The sequence below is a fragment of the Lytechinus variegatus genome, chromosome 1 (genome assembly GCF_018143015.1).
Source record: "Lytechinus variegatus isolate NC3 chromosome 1, Lvar_3.0, whole genome shotgun sequence".
NCBI lineage: Eukaryota > Metazoa > Echinodermata > Echinoidea > Temnopleuroida > Toxopneustidae > Lytechinus > Lytechinus variegatus.
In genome coordinates, this window is record NC_054740.1 from 80486 (window position 1) to 105448 (window position 24963).

The following is a 24963-nucleotide window of genomic DNA, read 5'->3' on the forward strand; positions in this document are numbered from 1 at the left end:
ATGCTTAAAATCATAAAGAATGAATAAAAGCGGACACATATCAGTTAAAAAAATAAGAAATAATTATATAGGAGGCCTACAAGAAGCATACGTTGTGTGCGAATTTTATTTCATCAAAAAGTATGTTTCTTTGTATTATTCATTGAATGTGTGACTTACGTAACTTTCAGCATTTTCATTTATCATAATCATCGAGGCTACCGCTACCACATTCACTACCACCACCATGATCATCATCAGTGTTAATTATGATCACTGTCATCAGCAAGATCATTATAGTCAATCATGTCAACAGAACAATCTATGTCATTATCGTATTTGAAATTTGGATAGTTTTGGTAAGGAAATAATAAAAACGGGAGAAAGGTTGTAGCGGGAAGAGTGTTTTTCTAAAGTAAAATTAATGTGAGTAGAATTAAATTAATGTTTCTCATCTATATTGCAGTGATGGTAAACCTCATTACAATACTAGGATGCCATGATGTTCAATAATTTAAGCTTCAAAACGAAGTACTTGACGGGTAAAGATGTGGGGCCGTAAACTGCAGGGAGATATGTAGAATAATATTAATAGATCGTTACTCTAAAATAGATGGAATGTAATTATTATTTATTTATATCATTTAACACACTTATAGTCGATTTGACAGTCTCATAGGCTCAATACACCAACCTAGAAATGTTCTTTCCGATGAAGTTTTTTTCTTGATTCGTGTTCCTAAGGGGTCCTAGAACAAATTCAGCTTGGTTGCCAAAAGTTGCCGTTTGGGCAATTTTGCTAATTTGCATAAATCCAAAATGGCCGCCAGATGCCATCTTGAAAACCTAACTTTTGAACCCCTGTCCACAAAATGATGAGTAATGACTCGTTTTAGGGGTTTAGAGATGTGTAGAACTGATTTCTGTAATCATTTTTGCAATATAAGGTCATCTTCAGGTCAAATCCAAGATGGCCGCCATATGCAATCTTGAAAAATTGACTTTTGTTCCCTTGCCCAAGAATGACGAGTAATACCTCTACTTAGGGGTTTTGGGGTGTGCAGAATCCATTTCTGCTTTCTATTTTGCAATATAATGTCATCTTCAGGTCAAATCCAAGATGGCCGCCATATGACACCATCTTGAAATATCAATTTTTGAACCCTTTGCCCCAGAATCATGCATAATAACTCTATTCATGAGTCATTAGGTATGTTGATTCAATTCATGTAGTTATTTTGCACAAAGGATAATCTTCAGATAAAATCCAAGATGGCCGCCAACCGCCATCTTGAAAAATTACTGTCTGAGGCTTATACGTGTTAGAACTAATGTAAAGGGATTTCAGTAAGATACTCATTTCTTTTATTAATTCTCAAGTTTTTGTCCCAGAATCATGAATAATATCCCTCTTTTCGTGAGTTATTTGGTATGTTTATTCAATTTCTGTTCATAATTTTGCAATGTAGGATCATCTCCAGGTCAAAATAATCCAACATGACCACTAAACGCCATATTAAGAAAAAAAAATACTTCCGAGACTATTGAACCTTGAAGAAGTGCTGTCCCTAATAAGGTTGTTGTTATGTATTGGAGCTCATGTAAGGGGATTTCAGTGAGAATGATTCATTTCTTTTAATCACTCCATTTTAGTTCGAGGTCAAGTCATGTCTAAGATGGTCAGATGGTTGATAGATTTCGTCATTAACCGCTTACTTTAGAATTAAACCATTCAAGGTTTGGGCTATGATTTCGGGAGTTTTGATCCCTTTTTTATTTCTGTGCAACCATACTTTTCCAGTGAAATGACTTTAAAGTATTATTTGAATTAAAAAGTGATTTCTCCGTATTTTTTTTTTATTGATTTAATTATTAACTTCCTTTATAATTATTATTGGACTTTTCCTCCTGACAAGAGCCATTGACTTGGTCAGCAGGAGTGCACTCTTTAGCCTCCTGCAGAAGATAGGCTCCCCAAGACTGTTCCACGGTCAGGATTGTTCTCATTCGTGAAATGTTTTACGGAAACGATGTCGCCCCTGCCTCTCAAGAAGTGGGAGTACAAGACCTAGTCATACATAACAGCTGCCTGTCTTGTGCATGTAAGGGGTTTGGACCATCCATCAGACTTTGAGACAGTCAGAAATCCTGATAGACTCAAGACACCGACTGTCCTCCAGATATGTATATCAACAGCACACACTCGTCTGGTTATGGTGGACTCCTTACCTACCTTGGACCGACTATATGTCTCTTGTCCCCTTTCACAGGACAAGCATATAAGCATCAGGATTGTAAAATCTGTCACAGTCATGGCCAAGCTCCTGCACGGAAGTAAGTCCTGGAAAACGTACGCCGACCAAGAAAAGTGGCTAAACACCTTCCATGTCAGCTGCCTCGGACGTATCATGCACGTTAAATGGCAGGACAAAGTGAAAAATACAGAGGCCCTTCAGCGTACGTGCTGGCATCAAAAGCTTATTCTCGCTCCTTAGTCAAAGGCACCTCAGTTGGTTGGGGCATGTTTGCCCCATCCCTTCTTGGATTCGCCAAGGTAAGGTAAGCTGTGTGATTGGTCTCACCCCATCGATAGATCACACCTCCGTTTTAAAGACACATGCAGATATGACATAAAACTTGCCGGCATAGACACTAACACTTATGAAGGTGTAGATGATAGTCGCCATCCATTCTATGGAGAGCTACTAAGTACAGGGGTCAAGACGTCAGAAAATAATCGGAATGCTAAATTGGCAGACCAAAGGCCTAGGAGGAAGGCTAGGGCAGCATCTCTATATAAACGTGTCTCAGCGCCATCCTCCTTCACTGTAAAAATTTGCTCTAGAGACTGCCACTCTAGAGTGGAGCTCTATAGTCACTCTCAAAAATGTAAGGCCTAGCGCTACGCCATCGTCTTTTAAGGCGAACTGATGCCTACCAATCATTTGACACATTGATTTAGAAAAATAATATTGATAAAACATTTTCAAATTGAAATAAGACCCTAAAAGCCTCTTCAGTACAAAGGTATGAATGGACCTTAAAAAATACACTCGAAATGGATAGCCCAAACCTAAAGAGGATTCATTCTAAGTTGAGCAATTAATGTTGAAATGAACTTGAGAATTAATAAAAGAAATGAGTATTCTTACTGAAATCCCTTTACATTAGTTCTAACACGTATAAGCCTCAGACAGTAATTTTTCAAGATGGCGGTTGGCGGCCATCTTGGATTTGATCTGAAAATTATCTTTTGTGAAAAATAACTACATGAATAGAATCAACATACCTAATGACTCATGAATAGAGTTATTATTCATGATTCTGGGGCAAAGGGTTCAACAATTGATATTTCAAGATGGCGTCATATGGCGGCCATCTTGGATTTGACCTGAAGATGACATTATATTGCAAAATAGAAGCAGAAATGGATTCTGCACACCCCAAAACCCCTAAGTAGAGGTATTACTCGTCATTCTGGGGCAAGGGGAACACAAGTCAATTTTTCAAGATTGCATATGGCGGCCATCTTGGATTTGACCTAAAGATGACCTTATATTGCAAAAATGATTACAGAAATCAGTTCTACACATCTCTAAACCCCTAAAACGAGTCATTACTCATCATTTTGTGGACAGGGGTTCAAAAGTTAGGTTTTCAAGATGGCATCTGGCGGCCATTTTGGATTTATGCAAATTAGCAAAATTGCCCAAACGGCAACTTTTGGCAACGAAGCTGAATTTGTTCTAGGACCCCATAGGAACACGAATCAAGAAAAAAAAAAAAAACATCGGAAAGAACATTTCTAGGTTCGGAAAATGTCAAATCGACTATACTGGCCTAAAAGCAAAAGCAAATAGGGCCATGATATAGTCTTCTCCATCAAGAGAATTTAACATTTTTGACCTTTCGGGATTGCTTGGCATTGATATTCATCGAACTGTTCTTACGGCCTGGTCACACCGCCTGAGCGTTGTTGGAGCGGTCGTGGAGCGGAGAGAAAAAAAATCATCACCGCTCGCTGCCGTTCACCATTTTCGATTTCGATTGTTGTTCGTTTTTTTTTCGATTTCCTTCCAATTTTGTGAGCAAAATGCGACCCTCTCCCTCCCGCTCCAACAATAGTCCAGGATAGAAGAGGCGTAACCTTGTTTTTTTATATATAAAATATTTTTGATGGTTACTTGTCAATTCGAGGGTGCTGATTACGAATCTGAATGATGCCACTCGTGTAACTTTGAGCATTTTTCGCAAATTGGCAAAATCCAATATGGCCGCCAAAATATGCAAATTACCCATTCAAATCCTAAAATTGTCCGCACATTAGCTACGAAATGCATGAAATTGTGTGGCAGGAGTAAAATACTCTCTGAAAAAAATTATTTTTGACAAAAATATTTTTTGACAAAATATCTATTTTCTTCATATTCAAAATGGCCGCCATAGTCCATTGTATACTCTATTATGTACAATATAATACGGAAAACTAGCTTTCACAAAAGTGAGCACTAAAATGCAAAAAAGTCGCGATATATGAACGAAGTGATATATGCAAATCATTATTACTAACGAGATATATAGTTTATTATATCATAAATGGGAATATTTCTGTATTTTGATATCTAAAATGGCCCCCACTGGCCCAAACAGTATTGCGTACAATGGCAATGGGGGCCGAAAAATTCACAAGAGTTATCACTAAAATGCATATTATTAAGATTAAACGAGTGGAATACTGACTAAAAAGATAATTGTTAACGAAATAGATTGTTAATATGCTATGTATGTGATGAATGTTGTATTTTGATATTCAAAATGGCTGCCAAAGGTCCGAAAGTATTATGCACAATGAGAAAGAGGAGCCAAGAAATCACAAGAGAGATCACTAAAATTCATATATATCTGATGAATTAATGGGATTCTGTTTGAAAACATATTTTCTAACGATATTTAAAGTTTGTGTTAAATACTGTGTTTTTACTTTCAAAATGGCCGCCAGTGACATTAACAGTAGTATGCACAATGCAAAGTGGGAAACCAATATTCACAGGAGTGAGCACCAGAAATGCAGTTATTAGTGATTTATGAGTAAAAATTTGTCTGAAAGCATAATTTCTATTAAGAGATATAATTTATTCTGCCAGTTAGGCGATAAATACTGTTATTTGAAAGTCAAAATGGCCGCTACAGGCCCTTACGATATTATGCACAATGTGAATTGGAACAAATTATTTCAACAGAATTTGGCTTTGCTTGGCCAAATGGTGGTGTATATGTGAAATGTCGTCTGAAAACATGATTTATAACAAAATATACCATCTCTTATGTAATTTAGGTGATAAATACTGTATTTCAACATTCAAAATGGCTGCCATATGCCCTTTCTGTGAACATTATTTGTCTACACTCAAATTGTATATTACACAATAAGGGCCTATGGTGGCCATTTTCGATTTAAAAAGTGTTTATCACCTTAAATACACAACATTATGATATATCTCGTTAGAAACCATGGTTTTAGACAATATTTCACCCTTGCATCAGAATTCACAATTATAGGCAATATTTAGAGTCATACAAAGCCAAATTCTGTCAAAATTATATGTCTAATGTTACAATGTACATAATACTTTTAGGACCTATGGTAGCCATTTTTTGTTTCAAAGTACAGCATTTATTACCTCCACAACCAATATGTGATGTATTTAGTTAGAAATCATGTTTAAGACAACATTTTACTCGTATATTACAGTCATATGCATTTTACGATTCTCACTCTTGTGAAAATTAGTTTCTCCATTCGCATTGTACATGATAAATATGGCGGCCACTTTGAATGTCAAAATACAGCATTTATCAAATAAATGGCATATAAATAAATGGTTTTTGGTCAGTATTCCACTAGTTTATCTTAATAATATGCATTTTATTGCTCACTCTTGTCAATTTTTTTTGTCCCGGCCATTGCCATTGTACATAATATTCATTATGAAACTGGTGGCCATTTTGAATGTTGAAATACAGTATTTATCACCTAAATTACATACAAGATATGATATATTTTGTTATAAATCATGTTTTCACTCATACATCACCATTTGGCCAAGCAAAGCCAAATTCTGTTGAAATAATTTGTTCCCATTCACATTGTGCATAATATCGTAAGGGCCTGTAGCGGCAATTTTGACTTTACAATAACAGTATTAATCTCCTAACTGGCAAAATAAATGATATCTCTTAATAGAAATCATGTTTTCAGACAATATTTTACTCATAGATCACTAATACCTGCATTTATGGTGTTCACTCCTGTGAATATTGGTTTCCCACTTTGCATTGTGCATAATACTGTTAATGTCACTGGCGGCCATTTTTAAACTAAAAATACAGTATTTAACACAAACTTTAAACCTAAATAATATAATTTGATAGAAAATATGTTATTAAACAGTATCCCATTCATTTATCACATATATATGCATTTTAGCGATCAATCTTGTGATTTCTTTGCCCCACTTTCTCATTGTGGATAATACTTTTAGGGCCTTTGGCAGCCATTTTGAATATCAAAATACAACAAACATGATATACATGGCATATTAATGATACATTTCGTTAACAATTGTGTTTTTAGTCAGTATTCCACTCGTTTAATCTTAATAATATGCATTTCAGTGATCACTCTCGTGAATTTTTTGGCCCCATTGCCATTGAGTGCAATACTGTTTGGGCCAGTGGCGACCATTTTGGATATCAAAATACAGGAATGTTCTCATTTATGACATAATACATGATATATCTCGTTAGTAATGATGATTTTCATATATTACTTCGTTCATACATCGCGATTTTTTGCGGTTTAGTGCTTATTTTTGTGAAAATTAGTTTTCTCTATTCATATTGTACATGATAGAGTATACAATGGACTATGGCGGCCATTTTGAATATCATGAAAATAAATATTATGTCAATTTTTTTTTTTTAGAGAGTATTTTACTCCTGCCACACGCTTTCATGCATTCCATAGCCAATGTGCGGACAATTTTAGGATTTTCAGGGGTAATTTGCATATTTTGGCGGCCATATTGGATTTTTGCCAATTTGGGGAAAATGCTCAAGGTAACACGAGTGGCATCATCCAGATTCGTAATCAGCACACTCGAATTGACAAGAAACCATCAAAAAATATTGTATATATAAAAAAACAAGGTTTGGTCAAGTTTCTATGGGGCCTATCCTGGACTACAACGCACGGGCGGTGTGACCAGTCCTTTAGTCATTGTCCAGGCTTATGATCATGAAAAAGCAAGATCACTCACCCGTATATTACTAGAGAATCATATTTGACAATATGACAATATATGACAATAGCGTGCTCAGCGAGTTCGCCACAGAAAACAATGAGAGAGGCGCTCACAGACTTTAATTCCCCATATCCGCTCGTGATTACTGTCGTAATTTCAATAGATGAACCTACTTTAAAAGACCGTTGGCCCGTCCGATGGGGAATCTTTTGTAATAATACAGCGTATTAAAGAGCGTGTATGCAGTAACTACCGTCCCGACTTATTTTGTGCTATTTAAAAGATTTCTTTCACCATCATCGAGTAGCGATTAGCGTGTAACATCGCATGAATTCTCTCGCATCACGGATCTAATGTTCATGATTACCAGCATCACCATAAGCATCTTTTATATATATTTCAATTATATAATACATGAAATTGATACTGGAGAACGATTGGAAATAGATCATGAATGATGATGGTGATAATCATAACTTTGAAATGATATTAACGGACATGATGATACGAATAATAATATCAGTGATAATGTTGATGATTAAACATTAACAAACGAAGGTGATTGGTATATTTTGTGGCAATGAACTCTGTATAACTTGAGACGCGTTTTTTCTTTATCATGTTTGTTTTAAAATTGGTTTTTATATCATGATCCTGAAATACATAGATTATATGTAGATTAAAAAGAAAGAGAATGGATGGCAATCTAATTTTGAAAAATATTTTGCGGGATGTCAAGTCCGATTCAGTAAAAAAAAAATGCATATCGAGGTCGATGCAATTTTTATATCAACGACATCATCCCCTAGAGTCTATCAAGTTATGAGTTTGTGTGCATTTTTAGCAACATTGACATTTGTAATACGAGATTATTCTAATTTTAGAGTGCTGTAATGTCCGACCTGCAGGCCATTGCTGTTACGTACGTTTTGTATTCATCGGATATTCCAATTTCTGGATGCATGTTAACACGTAGTTAAAGCGGTGTACGCCTGAATCATATTGATTGTCATTTGCATTATCTTTATAATAACGTCGACATGTAAAACAGAATTCATCAGATTGTTTGTCATTAGACCAATGATATGAACTTATGCACAAATATGCCTACGTCTTTCGCTTGATAGAACACTGACCCCCCACCCCCCTCCATTAGAGCGAGAATAATATAGTGCTCTCTCATTAATATTGATATCGATAAGGAGATCGGGAAACGCAAGACATTAATAGTAATTTACATTATTTGTATACCACTTACAAGTGAAGCACAAAATATGTATCTAAACGTTAAGGAAAAAATCAAGAAGGAATTTCACCAAAAAAAAAAGTAGTTGCACAATTCACATCAGGCTGTAAAGAATAGAGGGGCTTCACATGCGGCGGGAAAGGCTTTTTAACCCCCCAAAAAGTTTTAATATGGATTTGAATTTCTCTCTTGAATCTGCTTGTTTAATACTTTCTGGTAGATTTTCCCTGAGCTGGATCTAGGGGGGAGGGGCCGCCCCTTCCTCCTCCCTCTATTGGCGGAGCAAAAAAAGGAGGGAAAGAAAGACCCAAAAAGGGAAAATAGGAGAAAAAACATAGGAGGAAAACGATTAAATAAACTAGATTTTAATTCGTCATGCGGAGGAATTAGGTGGTCTGTCTTTAATCTCGCCATCATGATTACTATTACCATGTTCATACAGATCAATATGATCTTCATGATAACAATGCTCATTATGATGGAATACTTGTGAAAGACGGGAGATGATAAAGCGCTGTGAAAAGGGTCTGTTTGATGTATGACAATGCATGTGATATGAAAAAAGTAATTTTAATCTGTTTTATCTTGATCAATTTTAACTTTTATACCATTAAATTATCAAAAAGGATCATGTACGAGGTGGGAACAGGAAAAACAAAATGGAAAAAAAATCTTGTTTACCCCAGGACTCGAACCTGCGCCCCTAAGAAAGCAAGTCAAATGCGTTATCAATTGAGCCACGATATTCCCCATAGAGAATACACGTAAGCATTTTTGAGAAATACAATTCCAATTTTGCAAGTAAAAAACGGCATGATCCGGCATCTGATAAAAAATGGAGGAACATCTACGAAAGCTTAGGATCTCAGCTACAACATGCTAAAAGGTCAGGTAAAACTGACAAGAAAAAAAAGGAGATATGGCTCACAAAATAGAGGAATGTCGAATCCAGTTTTGAGAAAAAGTCATGTCCCATAGAGATTACACGCAAAATGAGTAAAAATGACATGGCTTTATCATTTGCAATTTTTTAGGATGATCCGTTTATTAAAATGAAAAATAAAGGCAATAAGTCATAAAAAGGTAGACCGAAGTTGATATCGAAAATTGGGCGAAAATTGACCAATATCACGGAGTTAGAGCCTAATTTGCATAATTGTTATGACGTCATAACAAGGAAATTTGATATTTTTAATTCCGACGCCATTTTGATGACGTCAAGTAATAATTCAGGGACAATGGTGACATGAAATAAAATCTACAACTCATATTCTATCGATATATGAAAAAAAATTGGAGGTCAAAGGACTATTTAAAGAGCTACAGTGAATTTTCAGGCAGGTTTTTGCCCATATATGGCCTATAGTTTGCTCGCGCGCACACGTGCTGCAAACTTTAACGGGTGTTAATTTGTTATTATTGGTCGTAGAGAGCTAAATACGGTATCAAATTGCTCAGAATTATATTATCAATGCAATGATGAAAAAAATGGTGTTTCTGCGTTGCTTTAAGGCGCTACGGCGGAAACGCGCGCACATACGTGCGTGCACGCAAATTTTTGAAATGCTTAAAATGACCTGAAATGTACTCAAAAAATTTCATAGGCCACTTGGAGGATTTTTTGTTATCTTTGACGCGCGCTTATGCGCACGTCATGACCTTTACATGACCTTTGATGACATTGACAGTTGAACCTTGACCTGAAGTTAATGTGATGTAAATATTGTTAATTTTTTATAATTGATAATGAAGATATGATCAAATTAAGAATTTTACAAAATGGTGCGTAGATGACGTCATCATGATCATATGACCTTGAAAAGCTTAGTATGCCGTCTCTATGATAGACTTTATATTTGACAAAAAAAATGCATAATTTATTCCGCCAATTCTAAGAAAAGTTGGCGACAAACATAGGTGCGAAAAATAAATAATAAAGAAAATTCGGACGAAATTAAGAGGTGATCTGTCATAGACAGACCATCTAATAAGATGAGGGAAAGACTTCGAAAACAATTTAAAAAAAAAATATTTCATGTCATTATGTAAAATTTTCGATCATTCTTCGCGCTTGCATTGCCTTTTAGGTGATTTACACATATGGAAATTAAAATATCAAATTTTGAAGTCAATATACATAACATATTTCAACTCGGAAATCGAACTTTCATTTTCAATAAGTGTTCTGTAATTTTTTGTTGTTGTCTGAATATTAACATTTTCTGCTCCCGCGCCGCGCTCACAAAATTTTATTTGTCGGGTAAATATTATTTTCCTGTATTCCAGTTTAGTTATCAAAGTATCCCTATTCATGTCAGATTGTGAAAACGTATTAGCTAGCACTGCACGCTCGCATTTTGATTGGTGAGTTATGAAAATTTAAATAATAATTCCAAATAATTACAAAAGTGCTTTAAATATGATATATACACAACAAACAAAATAATTCCCCCCCCCTAAACAAACATCAATAATTTCCGAACGAATGCGAGTTTTTGATTTATTTTTACATGATCGTGTAGGTAATTTTATAGGCTACCCTCTGATTAAATGCTGTGGACGTATCTTACGTCATGCTTCAGTCATGCTTCAGTAAGCACTGTCAGAAGGCAAAAATGTCACTTTTTCAAAAGTCAAAAGCAAAATATCATGACTTTGATTCCATTTTATTGGAACTAATTCCACATTCTCATCATGAAAAATAGTCAGAAGGCTTGTAAAAGGTACTTTCTAAAAGACGATACAATTTTTTAGCTAAATTTCACGGTTGAATAAACTCAAGTCCAAATTTGCTATAATTGGATTTTTACACATTTCTATCAATAAAAACATTTACGCTTGAATGAACATGTGGAATGTGATTAGCTCTTTTTTACGTTATTGGAAAAAATGCAATTTGTAACTATGGATATCTGTCACAAAACTCCTTGCACAGTTCATTTGATTTGATTTTTATGAAAATCCTGATGTTTAATGCATCAGTGAGCACACAATATTCGAAAATTATGCAAATGAGAAGAAAGTTCAAGGCCTTGGCCCCACTCTGTACCATATCGAATGGTTATTTTGGTGTGCGCACCTTTTGGATAGTGTTACTCTGAAGCCATGTGCGAAGTTTCATGAAATAACTGTTGGCAGAAGTAACAAAAACCGTCCATGAAGCAAATCCTTTTTTCATATTTGTTAAAATTTTGACTTCCTCTTTCATAGACTTGTGTACATTATGGGTGCATATGTTTAAGCATACGTAACCCCTTATTCAATATGGTGGAACTTTTTTTCAAGGCTGTCTTTAGCAATGTCGTTTGGCAGTAATGTTTATCAACCTATGGGCAGAATTCTGTGCAAAAATGAAATCGATCTGTTTATTCATGGATGAGTGAGCACGCATCAAAGTGGGAAAATTGGTATTTTCAATGTCACAGACTCATTTTAAAGGGTAATAAAGTGAATATTGGGGCAAATTTGGTTTCAAATGTGTCTTTAATTGCTGTTGTTTTTATCATCCATCATTTCTATCACCAAAAACTTTCCGAACTTTAACCATTTTCATGGTTGAGCGAGCACATTCGAAAATTTAAGAATGAATACTTTTTATACTACTAAAATGTATTCTTTTCCTAACAATTTCTCAGGGTCAGTTGAATGTACGGACAGGTCAGTAGTGGATTTTAAATGGGGGAGGGGCCTATAATCGGGGGAGCCATCAACATTTTCAAATTTTAACATGATCTAACACGTTGTAGAAGATACTACCCTGCAATACATCGTGCTCACTCAACCATGAACATACGGTATAAAAAAAATGGTCTTAAGTGGTTAAATGATTGAAATTAAAACAGCATTGCACCATAAAATTCACCTAAAAACAATTTTTGCCCAACTTTGTATTTGCACAATCTGAAAAAGACTCTTGTGACTTTCAAAAATGATAATTTTTAATTCAATCTGTAATTACTCATGCATGACTCAACCGATCAATCTCATTTTTCCCCTCAGGAGTTGCTTAATGAGTCTAGGAAACCACCCATGAAATATCTTATCTCAAAGTAATTCGGTTCAAAAGTTACAGCAATTTGATTTAGTGGGGACTTACTTTTTGTTGTGTTTATATGTCCCGGCCCTATCTCAAAACTCAAAGCAGTAATAATGAAACATATCAGCTCCTTTTTAACTGTGATCCATATCCACTCATAATTTTCCTACAAATCTCACATTTTCCGCTTGCGCTTTGCGCTCGCATCAATTGGTTATGTATAGATTCAACTTTTTCATGACAAAAAAAATTGCTTAGAACTTCCACTCTTCAGGTAGAAAAGTCAATATTAACAGCGCACGCTTCGCGCTCGCACTATTTAATTGTAGAAATAAGCAACACCTCCCTTTACGGATAATTACAAGCAGCCGTTAACAGATTCTCTTTTATCAGAATGACCAATGCGTATATTAAATCAGTTCATCTCGTTTAGGATGACAAGCATAGCCAGAATGTGATTTTAGTATCCCCCAGGCCAAAGATAGACTTACATGGGAAGAATATATAACTTAATCTTTCAAATCGGATTTCAAAACAACTTTTCCACTAATCATATAATTATGACAACTAAGATGCAACTGAATTTTTAATGACGAGGCAGAGCAAGTGATCCTATAATCTTGCACTATATTCTCAAGCAAGAAATAAAATAATTTTAGAAATTCATATCCAAAAAAATGCTTTGTTCAACTTCGACCAATTAAATTTAAAATTATTTTTTTCATAATGCGAATCCACTGCACTATTTTAATCAAGTTATTTTACCATTCCCAAAAGCTGTAGATATTTGTCAGGAATTTCTGCTGTGCTTGGTCGCGGGTTTCCTCTAGTCAACTCATATCTCGGTACCGAGGTTCGTCACATTAACAATAATGTTGTCAGGTGATGAGTAATGTTACATCCAGTAGGTGTCTTCTTCGTGCTCATCTTCTGCAACATTAAACGGTAATAAACATTAATCAAAGATGAAGAATAGTAACATTAATTATCACACAAGTTATCTGACTATTCTATATAGAACTAAAGAAATAAATTGTACAAATTCTCAATAAAAAAAATCCCCCGTGCACAGTGGGGAATTTACATGAAGTCAACCTAAATGTAATTCCTGTATCTCAGATTCAAAATTAGTTTCTGATCATTCACAAGCTGTACATACATCTGCAACTTAATAGCAAGAATCGCACCGCCCCCCTCCTGTAGCTACAATTTAACATTTAGATCTGTTGCTATTTGCATGTAGGCCTGTCCTCGCTAGGCCTAGGCTATAGTATAGAATAGGCTGGCCTATAATAAAGGACTATTGGCCTAGCTAGGCCAGGATTAAGATCTAGGTTTGGACCTATAGTATAGACCTAGATTTTAATGGGGTTTAACATACACATATGTAGACGTACAAAATTGAATAAAGTTGACTAGACCTAGATCTAGCCAGGCCTACATTACACCTAGGCTATATAATGTGCTTGAGGACGGCCCGGTCCGAGCTTGTACCGGACCCGGTACCTCGCGCATATCGCATCCACATGCGATCATCGGCAGCGAATTATATATGTGTGAGGATCTTCATCATAAGAACCAGTTTGGGAGCGTTCCAAGCTCCTCTACCACCTTAGCACTCATTGATCTGTGTCATCACTGGTACCAGGAAACGGATGCTAAGAGACAAGCCATTAGAGTGTTACTAGTAGACTTCCAAAAAGTTTTTGACCGAATTAACCACAAGATTCTTATTGATAAACTTGTTAACATTGGTATAAGTCACAAAATTGTCAATTGGATTCGTTCATTTTTGTGTCAAAGAAAACAAAGAGTAAATATAGGTCAAATTACATCTGATTGGTCATGCTGTTATGGAGGTATACCCCAGGGGACCAAACTTGGCCCCCGCCTGTTTATTATTATGTTGTCTGATTTGAATCTGAATTTTCCCCTAGTCAAATATGTAGATACTACTATCTATGATGTGTGTAACGTTAGGAACCAAGATACACTCCAGAGTGCGTTGGATGAAATGGAGTTATGGTCGAATAAGAATGACATGCATATAAACTCAAAGAAAACTAAAGAAATGGTGATCAACTTTACTAAGATGTATATGACACACGCATTAACCATTGATTGCGTAATGCTGGATCGTGTAAGTGAAACAAAGTTGTTAGGAATATGGAGAAATGATCGGTTGAAATGGGATACCCATACTGATGCAGTTTATTCCAAAGCTGCAAGACGGCTATTCCTCCTGGTTCAGTTACGCAGAGCCGGCCTTTCTAGTAATGAATTATGTATGTATGTATTACAAATCCTGTATACGGTCTGTTCTTGAGTATGCCTGCCAAGTATTTCATGGGGTTAACAAACGAACAATCGCAATTACTGGAATCTGTACAAAAACGAGCAATACGTATTATCAACCCACAATTATCGTACACTGAGGCACTCAAAGAATTAAACCTAGAATTGTTATCTGACCGTAGGAAAATCATGTGTCAAAAGCTATTCCTCCAATCGCAAAATTCAGATCACATCTTGAATAACCTCCTTCCATCAAAGAAGGAGTATAAGTATGATTTTAGGAACAGAAAACAATTCCCCTTGCCAATGTGTAAAACAAAGAGGTACAAACAGAGTTTTATTCCCTGGTGTCTGTACAATCTTCAATAGCAAGAATAGTCTCTCGCGCATTAGACCATGAGTTTCTTTATTACTCTGTTGGAAGGATCAAGCACTCTCTCGATGTCATACATTTAATATATTTTTATATTTAAATATTGCGTTCGATTCGCTATAGTGCTGAGTCTGTATATTTGAAAGTGATACAATGTGCAATATCTTCCAGGTTCATTCTCTATACTTCCATTTCCTCCTCTCTTCTCTCTCTCTCATCACCTCTTTTTTTCTTTCTTTCCTCATTCCGACTCCTTTTTGACCCCTTGCCCCTTTTCGTACTCCCTCCTCCTCTTTCTAGTTCTTCTTCCTTTTTTTCTCTCTTATTCTTTTTCTTCTTCTTCTGCTTCTCTTCATATTCACCTTCTTTTTCTTCTGCATTTTCTTCTTTTTATCTCCTTCCTCATATTCCTCATTGCTCTTCCCCCATTTCTTTCTTCTTCCCATCCGAATTATCTATTACCTATCCTAATTTATTCTGAATGATCTGGTTTGACCATTATTAGGAATTGCGGTTCAGGTTGTTTGCCCCCCCCCCACACCCTCTTTCGTGTGAGTATTTTGTCAACTTTGAATAGATATTCTTGATTTCATTCCCTGCTTATTTTTCATATTCCGTTTTCCTTCTTATACTGATTATTCCCTATTTCCTGTTTGGTTTTGGTATTAATGTACAATGTATACTGTTACAAATTTCTCACTGGTTTTTTATATTTATTTCATATGTAATCGTGTATTTAATTGTACTTCTTTGAATTGTCAATAATCCAACCGTCATGGTTGCAATGAATAAATAAATAAATAAAAATAAATAAATAAATCATAGTTCATGTTGGATCTAATTAAAATCACCAATTTTGAGACTAATAGAAACATGGAAAAAAGTGAAACTTTGTGTAAAGTAAGAATATAAGTTTTATTTTTAAAGATCGTGATGTTGCATGAACTTCATATTTTCCCCTCATAAAATCCCACCTTTTGTCACTCAGAATATCAGATCGAGTTCATAGTCACATAGTTCGTTTAAGTGGAGCGTGGTGTAGTGGTAATTAAGTGGAGTGGATCCTGCAAGAACTTCGCTCAAGTCTGCGCACACGCGTATCTGTGCAATTCTACTATAAGATACGCAATGCAAACTTTAGACATCCAATGCATAGACAGATATTTATTGCAAAATCCGACTCACAATGGCGGAAGAAATTTGGGCATTTCTCATGACACCCTAAAAATACAGCCTTTCTCATCAAAATCTCCGAATCACGTGCAAAGTGAATGGGTGAGCAGACATGATGGGGCACCATTTTTTTTTCAATCTCAACATGACTGCCGGCCGAGCCATCATCTATTAAAATCATATATTTCTTTCACATTTTTATGAGATATTTGGCACTCTACCTCATAAGAATATAAGAAATATCATCAACTGAAAGACTTTGTGAAATATCTAGAAATTCATCTTAAATCTTAACTCTAATCGTTAGGTGCGCAGACTTGGCGATCATATTCATATAGAGTTACACAGGTACATGCACACACAATAAAAGGACTGCAACAACGGTAACAATGCATTGACAATTGAGATTATTCATGAACATTCACTCGAAATCAATCATTGAATTTACCTCTAAAGATTGGAACGAAATGTGGGAAGTCCCACTCCTGAAGCAGGTTTGTCACCCCCAAATCATTCATTTTCTAAAAGGGAAATTAAACACGATTTTTTCCAGTGCACTGCAGCAGTCTCCGAGTCGATCAGACTCAACGCCATCTTCCGACCACTGCGCACGCGTACGCATGCGCTTTACGTCATGTGCCGATATCTTGTACAACCCTGTTCAAGCCTTCCTTCGAATGGACCTTAAACAAGTCAATTCGCCGTGCTTTATATAGATATTTATCAAAACTTAAACATGTGCTGTTCAAAAAAATATACAGCTCCTCTTATACAGCGATATTTTGTGTAACAGCGATTTTACTGTGGAGGAAGCAAGAAGGAAGAAAAAGAAAGAAGGAACAAGGAAAAAGAATTAAAAGGGAAAACAGAAATTAAGGAATGAAAGAAAAGAAAACAAATAACATCTAAAATTAAACATTCATCTACAATAGATTCCGATTACTCTAGTTTAAAAGCAGAATGGTCTATCACAAGCTAACCAAAGTACATGCACATAATGCAAGGGTACCCTAGGGAAAGTGCGGGCACGGCCAATATTATAGAACAAGCGGGAAATTGCAGGCGCGGCTAAACACCCTAGTCCGTTCCCCTTGAATATCGTCGGTTAGACGCAAAAGAACCCTAGGGTGTTTGCATGCTCGGGCGTGACGTTTCCTGCGGCCTGCAATGTATATTAGTCAAAAAGAGGCGTTCGTAAGTTACAGTAGGCAGTAGCTACGTTACTCTGAGTGAAACCAAGTTACACGACCTCCTTTTTAGATTTTGTTAATACCGAGAGATTGCAATTACATATGTCAGTTTTTGTGATGATTGCTGACGTTGCGATTGGCATTGTATACCGAGTCCTCAGACAATCGTAGACAGAAAAAAAGATTCCAACTCACAAGAAATTATAATACATCTAAATTCTTATTTCATATGCCTATGTTTGATACTAGTCTTGTTTTGAGAAAAAGAGGTTGTAATTTTTTTTTATTCCTACAAAGGCCTCAATAATACCACACATAATACTTTTGATTCATCTAAATAACGTGAAGAGACTTGTAACAGAAAGAATTAAAAGAAATGAAAACCTGTTATAATAGTTGTTGCTTCAGATGATTTTGACACAGTGTTGAAAAGTGTTTGATGGAAATGGCGCATCGTTGGATTTGCTTAAAATTAGTCCAATGAAGAATCAACGTTACACCAACTTTGAACCGATATGAGACAAACATTGAATCAACGTTCACGCCATTGTTGGACTAACAGACTAAAGTTGAATCAGCTTTCCATCAACTTTGGATCAACGTTTGATGAACGTTACCCAACGTTGGACCAACATTGGACCAACGCTGCCGTACTAGGCCGTGGGCGTTTATCGTGTCAAAACGTTTCAGTTGGACCCTGAGGTTTTTTTTATATATTGAAAGAAAGGGAAAAATACATTGATTGGGTAATTGTTTGTTCCCGCAGTTATATTGCTGCAGTTAGTGAAATATGTAATTCGGAACTCCGGTTTCATCATGCTGTCTAACAACTGTACGAGCCGCATTTAGCCACACGCACTGCCATAGCACTTTGGCACACAGCAGAGAAGTGCGCGCTCGCGACATCCGAACTTCGAGTCTAAATCGGTCAGGATTGAGCCTTATTATTAATCAGAGAGTCAATGTGATGTATCTTTGAAAATCTGTTTAGATGTCAACAACCTACCTTTAGATGCAAATCATCGCAATATATGAATATTCCATAATAATATCCTCAAATTTATCGAAACAGTCGAGAAAAATGTAGACTCACTTGTTGGACTGAAACTGAATATACTAGCAGAAAATTTTGCGTTGCCAATTTAGCTGTATACTCAGATCGTACGTAGTGCGTCGTTTGTTAATTCAAATTGCGCTAATATGGTGAAAATTTGTATTTATAAAAGTGGAAAGATGTATAGATTCCATAAATATGATTTAAGAAGGCAGATTATGTCCTTTTATGAATGCATTTTTCCTGGCTCTACCTTTCCATCTTTGTGTTTCTGTGTCTGTGTGTAGTTGAGGGGGTGAGAGGTGAGAGAGAAATATGAGAATATACTAAAGAAAAATAAAGGCGGAGAACGAGGGAAAAATAAATGTAAATGCATAATATTAATTTTGGTAAGTTCAATGGAAGACAGGTGCGGATCCAGAGGGGGGCACAGGGGGCACTTCCCCCAACCCCCTTTGAGAAGCAATGTAAAGCAACTTTTTTGGCTTGTCAAATTTTTCGGGTACGAAATTTTCTTAATTTCTGGTTGAAAACCTTTTCTTTTTTTTCTGGTACGAAATATCCCAAATTTGTGGTTGATTTTTTTTTTTTGCTTGTCAAAGTTTTTCTCCAAAAACTTGCCCCGCCCCCTCCCTCTCGGAAAATCCTGGATCCGCCCCTGATAAAAAATTCAGTTTTCCTAATAACACAACCATATACTTCTAGTAACTGTAATAATTTCAATTGCAAAATATGATTTGACAAAGAAGATATGATAATCAATTAATTTTTTAGAATCTGATGAATATAAAACGTATGCCTTTTATTATTTTGTTAACAGATATTTTTACAATTTTCTTTCTCTTACGGTACCGATGGATATTGATATCAGACCACAAAATAATGATAAGGAAAATGCTTGCTTCGTTGAGAAGAGGAGGGAAGAATTGGAAGAGGGAAAAATGATTTGTATGAATTGTAGATACAAACTACAATTTGTTTTCAGAATGTAGAACATTACAAGAAGAGAGAGAGAGAGAAGGGTGCAGTGGCGTACCTAGGCTTTGCCAAAGGGAGGAGGGCATATTCCTCTGCCCAAAAATTTGACAAGCAAACAAAAAATAAAAAGGGTCTTCAAACACAAATAAAGGATTTCGTTCCAGAAAAAAAAGACGAACATAAAAAAGGAAAGAAAAAAAAAAGGTCTTCAACCACAAATAAGGGATTTCATACCAGAAAAAAAATGACAAGCAAAACAAATTAAAAAAAAAAGTTTTTCAAGTTCAAACGAGCTTCCACTTGTGGCTCGTCAGGGATCAGTTGTGATTCATCAGGTGGGCCTCTGCCGGTGAGAGGGAATAGATCGAACCAATCTTACTAAATGCAGTGATAGATATTTATAGATAAAAATTTGGAGGATTTTAGTTTGATCACAATGATCTATAACTAGCAATAAATGTTATCACTATTATCATTATGATTATCACGATAATCATGATTATTCAAAATTGTTTCATCATCCTTTAGTAAACTGAAAGATATGACCCAGCCCTTTCATCCTGGAATAATTTTACGGACATTTATCTTTCCATTTTTTCCTTGTCTCTATTTCGCTTTCCACTATATAATCTCTCATTTCTCACTCTCTCTTCAACTACACATACACAGAAACACGAAGAGGCAGGACTAGACAAATGTATTTATATGAAAAGGGCGATATGCCTTCTTCTTTAATGGAATATATCTTGTCACTTGAAAAAGGAATTGCTATCAATAAGTCCACGGCGAAATGTTATGCTATACCAGAATTCTATAAAGACTAATTATATGTCCGTTTCAAGTGTTTGGTGTGATTAAAACAGTTTATAAATACATATTTTCATCATAATGCATAATACAGACCCGCAGCACAGCGCACTACTAACGATATGTGTATACAGCTAAATTGGCAACGCAATTTTTTCTGCTTGTATATTCAGTTTCAGTTCGACACGCGAAACAATAATTTTCTCGACTGTTTTGGTAAATTTGAGGATGTTATTATAGATTATTCTTATATTGCGATGATTTACAACTAAAGGTAGGCGACTGACGTCCATAAAGATTTCTAGGGATACGATATTATGAGAGTAGAAATAGTAATACCGTTTATTACTGACCAAATCGGTCGAAATTCGACTGGAGCGCTCACATTTCCCCGCTGTGCAATTGCAGTGCGCATGTGTAAATGTGCGGCTCGTACAATAAATGGGTAGCATGACGAAACCGGAGTTCTAAAAAACATATTTTGCTAACTGCAGCAGATATACTACGGGAACAAGCCATTTCATAATCAATGTATTATTTTTCGTTTTTTCAATAAATCAAAAATACCTCAGGGTTAATTGAAGCAAAAGTTAAAAACAAAAGCACTTTTGGTCGTTCGGCCCACGGCCTATAATACCTGCCTCATCTCGAAATAATGATTATGCACTCATGAATATTCATTACATCATTAAATGACCAACATTTTTTGGTAACATTGGTATAATAATAAAAACATTTATGTTCATTCATTATTTTCACCATGAAAAGTTTCAGAAAAGTATATGGCTCCATTACCATATCATAATTTGAACATATGGGCAATTCCATGGAAAATGTTCACTTTAGAGAAAAAATGAAGTTTCAGATTTCACTCAAGCAGTCAAATTTTCTTAAAAAGTATTCTATAAAGTCTCAATTTCCAATAGAAAAATCGCAATATTGATAAAATTTTGTAGTTTTTTCCATCATCAAAAAATAGAATAGTATATTGCAAAATGTAAAAAATGTGGCTATTTTTAAACAATTCATCTTTCCTGTCTCTACTAAAAGCAAACAAGGTCCCAGAGGTCTCTTTTAACTTTTGAATAGTTGATTAATGTTTAAATCAACAGAAAATAATCGTTAAATTTTATGCCATTCATCAATTTTACAGAAATCTGTCTTCAGATTTGTGTGATTTCTTTACCATTATCAGTGTCATGTCCGTTACGTTTTTCACTTAAAGTTATCACAGCTTACAGGAAATTTGTCTAAAGGTACTGCAGATTCAGATTCTATGTTAGAATTAAACCCCCTACCATGTGTAGCAATCATTTTCCCTTACCACTTCTCATTTTCATAAAAATGGCGTAACGGACATGACGCCTTATATATGGCAAATGGCAACATTTACAAAAACAAAATATTAGGCTCAGTGTCACAGACTGAGGTTAGTCTCAATTGTTTGAGGATAGCTGAATGTAATATTTCCTAGAATCTGCATATCATTCAAGCTATTTTTAGAAACTGGTGAATGATGAAAGTTCAGCTCTTGTTCTGGTAGATTTTTCTGAGAATTAACGGTATGCCACATAATATTAGGATTAGATGCAGCTAGATCTGGCAACATACTCAGATCACAATCTGCATCATTCGTGTTTGAACAAACATTTGATTATCTTAGGTTCTTGCACTGACAGTTTGGAGCATGATAAAACTCCAACTTGTGAATTCATGATCATTGATGATATTACTTCAAAGTATCTGACTTTCACCAACCTCTACATGTACTTCTTCAGTGATGGCATGGGATCACATTTAAAAGCAAGTTTGTATTTGGATATCTGTGTTTCATGATGTAGCTCTATGAATCCATGAATCTACAGTGGCACTTCTTTGCAGTATCACAAAGCAAAGGGGCCGTGGAAAGAATGTGGCGCGATCAATAAATTATGTCATCATAGTATTTTGGTCAGCCATAATCACGATTTGAATGATGTATCTTCAATTGTACACAAGCAGCGCGGACAATACAACGAAATTAGATACAGCCACATTTGTCAGCAAGCAAGATTGTAAGATTTAGAACATCCAAGACTTGATGAAAGGATGATTATACTCAGGATGATAGTTTATATTTTGAATGAAAAAAAATCTCAGAAGCTATTTACAAACATTCCGATTACCTTTCAACTCATACATAATCGATAATGAAAGACCGGTTTCCAGGTACTGCTATTAAATTTTAATACCATTTTTTGTAATCTTAAAACTGACATTAATACTAGTACATGTTCTTTATCATACAATACATTCCATAATATGTTCATCTTGGATTTATACAGGTCTGGTAAATTTTGTTTTCTTCTCACAAAAACTGAGAGTTGGTCTTCTCAGTGTGTCGTAGTGGTACGATAAACATTGTATTTTATATAAAATTATCATGTAGGCTATAGCTATTAAATTAATGATACCTGCCAATTATATCTACATATTTTTCTTTAGAGTGTTAGTAAAGGTACTTTGCTGTTACATAATTACATTCATTATTCATATTTCTTTCATTTTCAAACTAAGAAGTACTGATTAAGTTCACTTTGTAAGGGTGTCATGTCCGTTACGCTAGTATATTATCAAATATTAGGGCATGAATAAAAAATAATCTTTTCTATCAACTTTTTCTCCTTTAATTAGGTGTGGAGCATGGTAGTAACTGGAAAATATTCATTAACTGTTGTTAACCGGTGTAAAATAATTTTTTCTAAATATTTTTTGTTTTATAAATATTGTACAAAAAGACCCCCTCTCAAATTGCAAAATAATAAGAGATATTACAGATTACCAGTTATGATATGTGTCTCTAACCTCTAGCCTTAACATGTAAACAATTAGACTTGTACCATATCTTGTAATAAAATAATTATATTCGCTTACAAAAAGTGGACGAAACTTTCATGTCCGTTACGCTTCCTGTGTCATGTGTCACTCTGTAAGCGCAAACATAGTCTACCAAAATATATTACATGTAATAATAACAAAATTGATAATCCACAGCATATCGCCAATGAATTTAATTGTTTTTTTGTAAATTGTTGTACCAATATTTTAAGATCGTCTGAGAATATTGCTGAAACTAATGATTATAATGTATACTTAAATAACTCATTTAATAACTCACTATTTTTAAAACCTATTACTGAATCAGAGATTGTAGAAATAACCAAATCACTAAAAAAGGGTTATTCATGTGGATTCGACAGTATTAATATAAACATTGTAAAAAGAGTCATATATTCCATTGTAAAACCTCTGTGCTATATATTTAATATGTCTATATCATCAGGTAATGTTCCAGATAAATTGAAAATTGCGAAGATCGTCCCTGTTTATAAGAAAGAAGACCCCCATTTTTGCAAAAACTATAGACCGATTTCAATTTTACCAAGCTTCTCAAAAATTCTAGAAAAATGTATATATAATCGTTTATACTCATTCCTAATGCTTAATAACATACTAACTGAAAGCCAGTACGGATTTAGAAGTAACCATTCCACATGTCATGCTTTAATAGATCTTCAGGATAAAGTAGTATCAGCATTGAACACTAATAAGTTTGGAGTAGGAATATTCATTGACCTTTCTAAGGCATTCGATATAGTAAATCACAATATTTTATTATCCAAATTACAATATTATGGTGTACGTGGGCTTCCATATTTATGGTTTAAAGATTACTTATACAATCGTTACCAATTTACACATTTTCAGAATACATCATCTACTTATAGCTTAGTTAAACATGGAGTTCCACAAGGTTCAATACTCGGTCCATTACTTTTTCTTATTTATTCTAATGATATTGTAATGTCATCCAGTAAACTCAAGTTCATTATGTAAGCAGATGATACAACACTTTTTTACACTCAACCTGATTTTGAAAATATAAATGAAAACATAAATTCTGAATTAAAACATGTATCCCGATGGTTTAAAGCAAACAAACTGGTGGTAAACATAAATAAATCCTCATTCATCTGTTTTCATAACAGATTTAATTCGAGTAATATATGTAATGATCTCGCTCTAAGTATTGATTCCAATCAGCTATCTAAATCTCAAGTTCTTTGCTTTTTAGGGGTTCAGGTCGATGAAAATATGAATTGGGATTCACATGTAAACTACATAAATAAGAAAGTATCAAAATGTACTGGAATTATGTACAAGTTAAGAAGTTACCTTCCTAAATCTGCCTTATTCTATATTTATAATTCTTTGATATTATCTCATATTATTTATTGTATTGCTGTTTGGGGTAACTGTAGTAAGACCAAGTTAGATAAACTCTATAAATTACAAAAAAGAGCAATTCGTATATGTACCAGCAGTCATTATCTTTCACCCTCTGCACCTTTATTTCATAAAATGAATACTTTGAATATTTTTCATCTTTATCAATATCAAGTAGCAATATTAGGGTTTTTCTACTTCACAAAAAAGTTGCCAAACAAGATTAGTAAAATGTTTTGTATTAATAATACTGTACACTATC